Raw genomic sequence first — 10889 nt, 5'->3', positions numbered from 1 at the left:
TGAAGCGGAGGTAGGCAGGGTTGAGCCCTGAGCGGGAGGAAGCGGTGGAGACCGCAACATCTAGAACAAACAATATAGGCAAGATTTTCAAAAGTCCGCACGTGCGTCCATGTGCGCGTGGTCCCTGTTACGTGCACATGGAAGCGGCAATTTTATAACATGCATGCATGTGTCGCCATGCACGTTATAATATGAATTCAGCATGCACGTGGCACTGGATTTTAATATCTGCACGCGCATCTGCAGGCGGTGCCCTCTTGCACGCGCGAGGGGGGGATTTTAAAAAAAAAACAATGCGCCGCGACACAAATAGACCTTTCCTAGTTCCCTGCCAGTCCGCTCCAATTAAGGAATAACTTGGGTTATTGAGCTATGTGCCAACTTTTGACTATTTCAGTCACTTATCTGGATAAAATTTCGCTAGATAACATGAGGCGTTCTGGGGGCATTTCGGGTTGGTGTTTGGCAGATAAGTTATCCAGCTAACTCTGGTCACACTGCAGAGTAGTCCTAAAGTTAGCTGGATACAGTTATCTTTTAAGACAGCTGGATATATTTAATCATATGTTTGTGCTGCTCAGTATCCTCCTAAAGTTAGACGGAGCTTGCCAATGGCTGAACATTACCCCCTAAGCCAAGGGTAATGCAGGAACTTCCTTTTTTGCCTGTCATTTTTTAAGGTCTCCTTCAACTAGTTAATGATAAGGAAATCCTTGTAAAGAATAGGATTCAGTAAATTGAGGTAAAATGATGCCATTTGAAACGAGATTACTGCAGGATTCAAATGTCTTTCCTGAACTATTCCCTATTTTCAGAGCTCACTACAATGTGTTAACTTTGTTTCTTTTTTGTAGGCTGCACTTAAACCATCGTGGAAAAGGGATCACCCCTTTGCTGCCCTCAGTGTGCCCTCCCTCTCCCTCCTCCAATTAGCCCCAGCAGGGACAGCACTGGCTGCCAGGGAGACCTCCAGCCTCCCAGGGTACATCATCTACCGTAAGATCGGGCTGCAGCTGCTCTCTGTGCTCCCTGTAAAGAATATCACAATTGTCTCCCTAATCTGGCCCGTTTCTCCTGCTCCACCTTTCCCATCAGCAAACGCAATATTTCTCTGCCCTTTCAGAGGCATATCTCCCGTCCCAGTTAATCAGGGTAAAACATCCTCCTCTCCACGCAAGGTACAAATCAACCCTTGTTCATCACCTTCAGTCATTGGAAAACATAGCACAACATCTACCACTTCCCACAGACGTCTGCCTTCATTTTTAAATGTTATTGGAAACTTTCTTCAGAGGAGGAGAAAAGCAAGGTGAGTAGAAGAGGTAATGAGTCAGGTAAGCAATGTTCAGTGCTGGCAAATCTGGTGAGCACTTTTATTAATACTCAGGAGAAAGCATTAACTCAGAGCCTCCCTTGCATTTCCAGTGCACGGACAGAAGGGAGAGGCAGGAGCTACAAGGAATTGGTTCAATACTTTGAGATTCTAGCCTGAGTTCTGGGATTATGATGTCATTAGGATTACCGTAAAATGTTGCATCTCGAGACAAAAGAATAAGGGATCTATTTACTAAAGTGTATTAATATACTTTAGTAAATAAGCCCCTAGGTGCTGGAGCTTCATATGATAATGTTTCAGGCAGGAGGAGGAAAGAAGCTTAGAGAAAGATTAGATATTTCCTCCCACTTTTCCTGCCCATGACACAAGCACGCATGCACAAAAGGCAGAGAGAATGTAGTGCTTTCTGTAACTTGATATAAACTCAGAAGATAACTTTCAAAACTGCTTGCGAGTGCTCATTTGCACGTGTATATAGGTGCACAAATAGTTGCTTCTGTATTTTATAACCTGCATGGATATGTGGTGTGCAGTTTATAAAATACGAGTACATATGTGCACAGAAATGCGGGCATATCTAAAACCTACGAGCATCACAAATTCAGACTTGTCCAGATAAATGTCGATTTCTCCTGATAAGTAGCAGGACGTAGCCGGATAAGTCCGAAAGAAGCGCTGTTCAGACTTACCTGGCTGTATTGGTCTGCTGCTACTTAGCCGGATAAATGTTATTATAGCTGGATAAGTGACACTATCAGCACTACTTAGCTGAATAAGTTGGAATTTAGCCAAATATGTGTGCGGAAAGGATAAACCTACATATATGTATTTCAAATTTTAAAAAGATGCAGGAGTAGATTTTACTGGTTTTAATTAGATGCTTTTACCCCTGTAAGTCGGCTTTTCCACACATTAAGTCAGGGGATTTCACAGCATGCAAATGGCAATGAAACAGCCCCTTGTACTAATTAGTATCCCAATTTGCCCAGGTCATCTGCAGGTGGTGAAAGCCCTCCTGGCTCTTCAGTCTGAAGTGCTTCTGTGTAACCTGGACTCTCTATGCAGTCATTTTTTTCCACTCTTAAGATGTTTATGATCACTGACGCCCAAAACGGAGCAGGAAGAAACAGATGCACGTAAAAGACTTACACGTGTCACTGTGGCAGGTTTTAAATGTTTCCCTGCACACCCTATTTTACACACTCAGAGTTATTTGTGCACCCCAATTTACGTGTGTGGATTGCGGCTTTGAATATAACAGATTTGCGTAAGTGCTATTGCATGCATGCGAGTGCTAATTGTGACATGCGCATCATTTGAAAATTCACCTTGCAGTGAATGAAACTGTTTTTTTCCTGTCTGGTTTACAGATCAAATAGAGCTGAGCAAGACAGAAAAACCCCCAAGAAGTGCAGCCGGTAACTAATAATGATCTCCAGTGCTGTAACTAAAGTATTTGGCACCCGGGATGGATACTTCCTTTGACACCCCCCACAAGGTTGACTCCACCATCCCCCCCACCAGTGACCTCCAGTTCCCCTTTCCCTCACACAGGCTCTCCCTCTTACACATACACTGCTCGTCATACAGGCTCTCTCTCTTTTCCTCACACACACAGACGTGTTCTTATCCCCTCACCCAGGTACTCATCCATACACCTACATGTACACACACATACACACACACACACACAAGCAGTCACCCTCACACACAGGCAGCATGCCACCACCCAGACTCTCACTCAGCCACACACACACACACGGCCTGGGCCTCATCTTCAGCTGCCAGGGGGATGGGGGCCTGCTGGCAGCCACTGCATCCTCCTCTTTGGCTACCATTGGGATGGGGACCTGCTGGTGGCCATTACATGCTCCACCTCTCTTTGTCCTCCAGCAGGACGGGGTCTGCTAGCGGCCATCGCATCCTCTTTTCAGCCGTCATTAGGATGAGGTCCGCTGGCGGCCTCCACTTCCTCTTCCACTTTTCTGCAGCCTGTGCTTATCCAAACATCATCTCCTGCTGCCACTGGGCTGATCCTGCAGTCAGGTGTGAAGCCACTGACCGGATCAGGCAGGGATTTGGTTTATCCTTGCCCGATCCCATCCCTGCACGGGGCGGGGGAAGGGAGTAAAAGCTGGGTGTGGCCCTGAAAAGAGTTGTGCACACTTAGCTTAGAGCAGTGGTTTTCAATGTTTTTTCGGACAGGACACACCTGACAGATGATTCTCACGAGAGTGACACACTGAACATATGATCGTCACGGGGCTTAACGAAACTCCAAACTCTTCACTGCCAAACACTTTGAGAACACAAACCCTTGCAAAACAAAAAAAACACTTAGAACCTTGCCATACCATACCATACCAGCACTATCTCAGGACTCAAACTGCAGAAGCCTTATCTATGATACGGCACTAGTGCATATATTATACCATGTGCTAGAACACTAATATACCACCTCTTAGGGTTAAGAAAACAAGCCATACTGCTACAAAGCCCTACAGAAACACTACATGCCAGCAGGAATATGCACCTCAGTTACATATAAAAAATAAGGCCTGGATTCACTAATGCCGCGCGCATGTTATAAAATACAGGGTTGGCGCGTGCAAAGCTGCGCAAAATCGGCTGTCTGCGCGTGCCGAGCCACCCTCCGTTCCCTCCGAGGCCGCTCCAAAATCGCAGCGGCCTCGGAGTTCCGCCCTCCCCCCCCACCTTCCCCTCCCTTCCCCTATCTAACCCACCCCCAGCCCTAACTAATTCCCCCACCCTACCGATATTTACAAGTTACGCCTGCCCAAGACTCTCACATGCGAGCATACACGGCCTGTCTTTCACAGCATACAGGCTCTCACTCCCACTTACAGGGGTAAATTTAAAAGTAGAGCGTGCGCGGCCATGTGCGCGGTGCACGCAGGGGGGGCCTAATCTTAGAAACATATATGCGGCAACGAGATCAGGCCTCTCCCAGTTCCCTGCCAGTTCCCTCCCAGTTCGCTCCAATTAAGGAGTGGACTGGAAAGGAACTTCCCAACTTCCTAGCCAGACTTCCCTTTACCTTCCTCTATCCTGACCTCCCCCTCCCCCTATCCTAAACCCCCTCAAAATCGTTAACTTACCTTTTGCACCTGCTTCTACACCCTGCCAGCATACGATCCCTCGGCACAGAGGCAAATGGCTGCTATGCCGGATGCCTCCAGCCCTGCCCCGCCCCCCAGACCACCACTTTCTCTAACCTCGGAACTTACACGTGTCCCAGGGGTTTACACGCGTGGCCGGGCCTTTGAAAATTGAGCCAACTCGCATAAGGCCCACCTACACACATAAACCCCCGGGTTTTATGCACATAGGTGATTTAAAATCCTTGCACAGTGTGATCTTTTATACCTTACACGTTGACTGCACTCTACGTTAGTCTGATAATGTGTTCTTAAAAAAACATTTGTTATAATCATAGATCACAAAAGATGCTTTTTCATTTTTCAAGCTATGCCTGTAAAAGATCTTCTTTTGAATGATTTCCTCTATTCACTCAACACCAGCCTGACATTGATGCAGTGTTTCGTTATTAAAGAGTTTCTGAAAGAATGCTGTCAGGTTCCGAGAGTCTGTGACTTCCTGTGACTGAGAGAGTCTGTGACTCTCGGATGCTAACAGGAGTCATGTGGCAGGGGCGTCTTTCCTCCTTAGCTCTAGGCCTGGGCCTCAATTTCATCATTCCTGGGCTTATCCAAGAAATTCCTCCTCTTCTTGAGCCCAGCCAGCAATGCTTTAGCACAGCTGCAACTATAACAACTTTAATTTGCCCTGGTGCCAAAATTTAGATCAATGGGAACCTTTCTTATGGGATTGGAGGGGCCAGGGAAGGGAAAGTTTATGTCAGGCCACCAAGGTCTTTTGATCTCAACTTTGTATCACATCCATCTTAGACCACATTATCATGATCCACAACCAAACTAGCAAACAAGGGTGACTGTAGCACTGTATCTGTGAGATATACAGGACCTGAAGAAGATAGGACTAATACTACCATACTTTCTTTCAGTTTCAAGAACATGTTTATGTGCTGCTGTAGAAGGCAACCTGAAGAAGATGTAAGTGAAGTTACTACCATTGCAAGTGTGGACTCTGCTGATAGTTATCCCGGTAATGTAGATAATGCAGAGGCGGGCAAACCTTTAGCACAGTCTGGTTTGGGGGGAGTAAGAAGGTCTTGGTTGTGAGAGGGAGGGGGCAAATAAGAGGGTGTCCTTTCTGGATGTTCAATGGGCCTGCAACAACATTATCTCTGGCCAGACAAAGTCATTTGGATTATGGTTCCAGCGGGGCAGGAGTGACTATGGAATGGAGAGGGTTCAGAAAAATGAAGGGGAGCAGGATTATCAAAAGATAATACTCTCAGGATTATCAACTGAAAGCAAGGGAAACTTGCTGATCTGCTGGGGAAACTTTTCATTTTGAGTTCATGGGGCCAGAGCCAGAAGGAAATAGGAGCAAAATCTGAACTAAATTTTGTTGGGTTTTGTTCATTTCAGATTGGAAATGACACAAACGAAAACAAAAAATTTCATGGACAACACACCTCTACTTTTTGGTTATTGCAGCAATGTAGTAGTAGATACTGAAGTAACAATGCAGCACAGTGCTGAGAAACATTTAACTGTTAATGCTGTTAATGCTTTGGGGCTATTGCAGCAAGATACTGTTTCCTGCCTCACTGACTTCCATCTTCTATCTTTATTCTGTTTTGCTCTTTAATGTTTGTATTTAAGATGCCCACTAAAGTGTGTTAGGAAGTGTTAAAATATTTCTTTTCTTATGATGTTTTTTAATTTTGCAAATTAACCACAAATGTATTGGTCTTGCAGGAAAAGGAGGGACCACAAACACTCCCAGCAGCAGGGACAGAAGACACCTAACCGAGACACTGAAGACACCTGAGACACTGAAGACACCTAAAGACACCTAACCGAGACACTGAAGACACCTAACCGAGACACTGAAGACACCTAACCGAGACACCTGAGACACTGAAGACACCTAACCGAGACACCTGAGACACTGAAAACACCTGAGACACCTAACCGAGACACCTGAGACACTGAAGACACCTGAGACACTGAAGACACCTAACCGAGACACCTGAGACACCTAACCGAGACACCTGAGACACCTAACCGAGACAATGAAGACACCTAACCGAGACACCTAACTGAGAGACATAACCGAGAGACATAACCGAGAGACATAACCGAGAGACAACTAGCATTCAAAATAAATTTTAAAAATTAAAAAAATTATAAAAAATAAAAAAAATTATAAAACAAAAAAATAAAAAAAATGAAGAACCCTACAAGCAAAATAAAAAAAAATAAAAAGAATTATAAAACAAAAAAGAATAAAAAAAAATGAACCCTACAAGCAAAATAAAAAAAATAAAAATAAATTATAAAACAAAAAAAGGAAAAAGGAGGACGAGTGAGCAGGAGAGAGGGAGAGACGCGATTTCCACCTTGGACCCGGGGAAAGGACCTGCCCCGATTGTCAGAGTCTCTGCAGCGTCGGAGGGTGAGGCAGGAGGCGGGACCGGAAGCGGCCCTTAAAATCGGCCACCCAGCACTCCCTAACCTGAGGACGAGCGAGCAGGAGAGAGGGAGAGATGCGATTTCCACCTTGGACCCGGGGAAAGGACCTGCCCCGATTGTCAGCGTCTCTGCAGCGTCGGAGGGTGAGGCAGGAGGCGGGACCGGAAGCGGCACTTAAAATCAGCCGGCGCGCCGCTGAAGCCGCGCGCGCATAAGTGGACTTTGCCGGGCTTCGCCGGATTCGCAGGACTTCGCCACCAACTCCTGCTTGTTCTGGGTTGTTAGTATCACCACTGTATTCTAGCTTTTGAGATGGAACTCGCTTCTTGTGTGGGATAAGGGCATAATGCCCCCAAAGCGGAAGGGGAGAGTACGGGTTTTCCCCGCCCTCCCAATACCATCATCCCTCCAGCAACAGGAAATAACAAGTTTCATGGCCTCACCTATATTAAAAAGTAAAGGTACGGAAGACTCAGGTGTGCCGGAGGACCAGGGAGGTTCCACCGTGCCTGCAGATGAGGCATCCTTGAGCCCCAACATCGGGCCCCCACCGGAACAAAGAAATCGGGTGAGTTGCCCTCTGGTTGGGGATCTTTCCGCTGAAACCCTGAATTTAACAAGGGAGACAGTAGGAAAACCCCAGGAAAATCTCTCAGGTAGACAGGAAGATATTTTGTCTACCAGTAATATACCGGGTATTCTCACCCGACCAGCTCTTGTTACGATGGACACACTATGGGATATGTTGGCAGGAACTATGTCAAATATAAAGAAACTGGAAGGGAAAGTTGACTTATTATATGAAAAAAGTCAACAGGAATATCTAACAACGCAGAAACAAATAAAAGACTCTGAAGAGAGGATAAAACATTTGGAAACACAAGAAAAAAAAATCTTTGGACTTTAAGGCTATGGTGGCTAAGGATAGGGAAGCGATGTCCAGGAGGATAGAAATACTAGAAAATAACACTAAGCGGTTAAATTTAAGAGTTTTGAATTTCCCACGAGTAGTTGGGGAGGAACCCCTAATAACGTTAAAGAAATTCTTGGTTGAAATTCTTGGTTTTTCTCTTGAAAATTCTCCAACTATAAACAATTGTTATTTCCTCCCAAAAGTTAAAAACGAAAATGATAGATTAGAAATGTTTCAAGGGGATTTAACAAATTTTCTGGAGGATTCCTCAGCCAATGTAATTGACTGGGGAACTTTATTGGTTAATTTCTATAACATTCCTGATATAAATTCAACTATGAAAAAATACTTTAATAGATACCCAACAAATTTTCTTGGAAAACAAATAAAAATCTTTCCGGATCTGGCAATCTCAACCCAACAACGGCGTAAAGCCTTCCTAGTTTACCGCCAAGAAGTTCTTTCTAGGGGTTTCTCATTTGCATTACGTTTCCCCTGCAAATGTATAATAAAGAGACAGGAAGATATATATATATTTTTCACCCCAGACCAGTTAAATAATTTCTTAGAACCATTGAGAGTACCTTCATCAACCCCAGTGTTAACTTAGAATGGAAAGATGTATAGGAAAGCTAGATTTTTCTTGATTATTCTTGTCTTATAATACTCTCCCAGTATCTGATGAAACTAAAACCCTCCTCCATGTTGATTGATAATTAAAATAGAATTAGTTTTAAGTTGGTATTAGATATATATTGCTTAAATTGAAAAGTTTCAAACTATACTATTGTATTTCATATGCAATAAGTGATTTATTGTATTATTTTGAAAATTGAGAAATAAAGATTTAAAAAAAAAAAAAAAGGAAAAAAATGACTACAAGAAAAGAGAAAAAAATAAAAAAAAACATTTTGAAAAATATAATTGTGTGGTTTGTGTGTTGAAAGTGAATATTTAAGTTAAATTATGAATAATTTTTTTCAAATGTATTTAAAATGAGTTTGCCAAATCAAAGGTCATCAAGCCCAGTATCCTATTTCCAACAGTGGCCAATCCAATTCACAAGTACCTCGGCTAATTAGATTCCATTCTGTTTATCCCAGGAATATGCATTGGTTTTTGCAATTCCACCTTAATAATGATTGATGGACTTTTCTTCCAGGAACTTTTCCAAATCTTTATTAAACACAGTTTCACTAACACCTTTTACCATATTCTCTGGCAATAAATTCCAGAGCTTAGTTATGCGTTAAATAAAAATCTATTTTCTCTTATTACTTTTAAATATATCACACAGTAATTTCATTCTTTGTGCCTTAATCTGCACTTTTGGAAAAAGTAAATAACCAATTCACATTTACTCATTCATTTCAAAAAAGGGGTGGGCCAGGGGAGGGAGGGGGCAATGGAAAACAGATAAAAAATATTACACATCAACTCTAAAACAGCTTATAACAATTCACTTACATAACATGTAGCATATGATTTATGTATACATAGGATTACTGATACAAGACGTCTATGAGCTACAGAATACTTTCTCAGACTACCTTAAACGACCAGACTCAGCTGTCTTGCCTGGTCCTCCTTAAGATTGAGACTTACAGGGAATCCTGGGTGAAGGGAGGATTCCTGCACCAGAGTATAAAACCTCAGGGGCTAGAAGTGTTAAGTGGGTTCTGGAGATTTGGTGGAGTCCCAATCTATGTGGAGACCTGCTATGTTTAAAAGTTGCGAGTGATACAATAGTAAGGTAAAGACATATGGTTAAAGACTATGGGGTCGATTTTAAAAGCCCTGCGAGCGTAAATCCGGCTGGATTTACGTGCGCAGGGCACTCGCGCACCGGCGCGCCTATTTTGCATAGGCCGCCGGCGCGCGCAGAGCCCTGGGACGCGCGTAAGTCCCAGGGCTTCATAAAAGGGGCAGGAGGGGGCGTGACGCCGGCCCGGGGGCGGGCCGGGAGGGCGGTCCCGAGTCCCCCGGCACTGCGGCCTGTGCCGGGGGATGCCGAGGCGGTGCGCGCAAGTTACGCCTGCCTCAAGCAGGCGTAACTTGCACAACAAAGGTGGGGGGGGGGGATGCGGAAGGAAAGTTCCCTCCGAGGCCGCTCCGAAATCGGAGCGGCCTCGGAGGGAATGGAGGCTCCGCGCGTATCTTATAAAATCCGGCGTACTTTTGTTCGCATCGGTTGCGCGAACAAAAGTACGCGCGCGCGTACATTTTTAAAATCTACCTCCGCGGGTACTAATGTAGCAGCAGGTCCCTCTCAGGCAAGACATTTTCAAAGGGAAACTCTGTGGGACATTTCCCTTTTAAAATGAGCTTGTACCCAAAGGCTTGCAACCTCCCCGTTGGCTTTGAACATCTTTCCCGTAAGAAGCAAAACTGCCCGGCCCAAGCTATTCTGTCATTTTCGTTTGCTTTAGCCTACAACACTTAAAATGTTTTGGTTGGGAATTTAAATAAAAATGAGAAATAGGAAGCCAATTTCCAGGTGTTCATGGAGTCATCTTGTCAACCTATTGTAACAGGAAGTACCATTATTATCTTCTTTGCAGAAGAAAATCATATTAGATGTAAAGAAAAGTCAGAAGGTCCAAATCCAATCTACCTAATATTGCAACAAAATATATGTATTTATTATTCATAAGCACTCAGTCGATGAAATATGCATGACATATAGTTAGTAATTTACAGTTCATTCACATTACATATTCATTCATATCATGTAGTCTATTCTCATACAGTTAAATTATATTGTAAATGACTTTCAGATAAATGGACAAAGACCTAGCTGCCTATCTCGCTAAGAGTTTGGTACATGCAGAGTTAATTGTGGTTGAATGATGCTCTTTTCCCATAGCCTTCAGTTCTGTTTGTATTTCTTGAAATCATGGGATGTCCTGAATGAGAATTGATCCTGGTCACTACTTTTTCATTTCATTTCATTCAGAGGAACTGAATGCAAGATCACATATATTACCAGCAATACACTCTCGCCCTATCCCCAGGCATCTTTATTCTATTTCTGAAACACTAGTGCACTATTTTA

General features: G+C 43.8%; 1 long non-coding RNA gene across 1 annotated transcript; it reads left to right on the top strand.

Annotated features, from left to right (window-relative positions):
- The first annotated feature begins 827 nt into the window (after positions 1-827).
- On the top strand, positions 828-6586 carry LOC115096109. The gene is made up of 4 exons (XR_003857970.1): positions 828-1309; positions 2707-2754; positions 5382-5430; positions 6205-6586. It is a non-coding gene; the product is annotated as an uncharacterized LOC115096109 (long non-coding RNA).
- The last annotated feature ends 4303 nt before the right edge of the window (positions 6587-10889 follow it).

The sequence above is a fragment of the Rhinatrema bivittatum genome, chromosome 7 (genome assembly GCF_901001135.1).
Source record: "Rhinatrema bivittatum chromosome 7, aRhiBiv1.1, whole genome shotgun sequence".
Classification (NCBI taxonomy): Eukaryota; Metazoa; Chordata; class Amphibia; order Gymnophiona; family Rhinatrematidae; genus Rhinatrema; species Rhinatrema bivittatum.
Note: the sequence above shows the minus strand (reverse complement) of the source record. Positions and strands in the feature narration are given on the sequence as shown.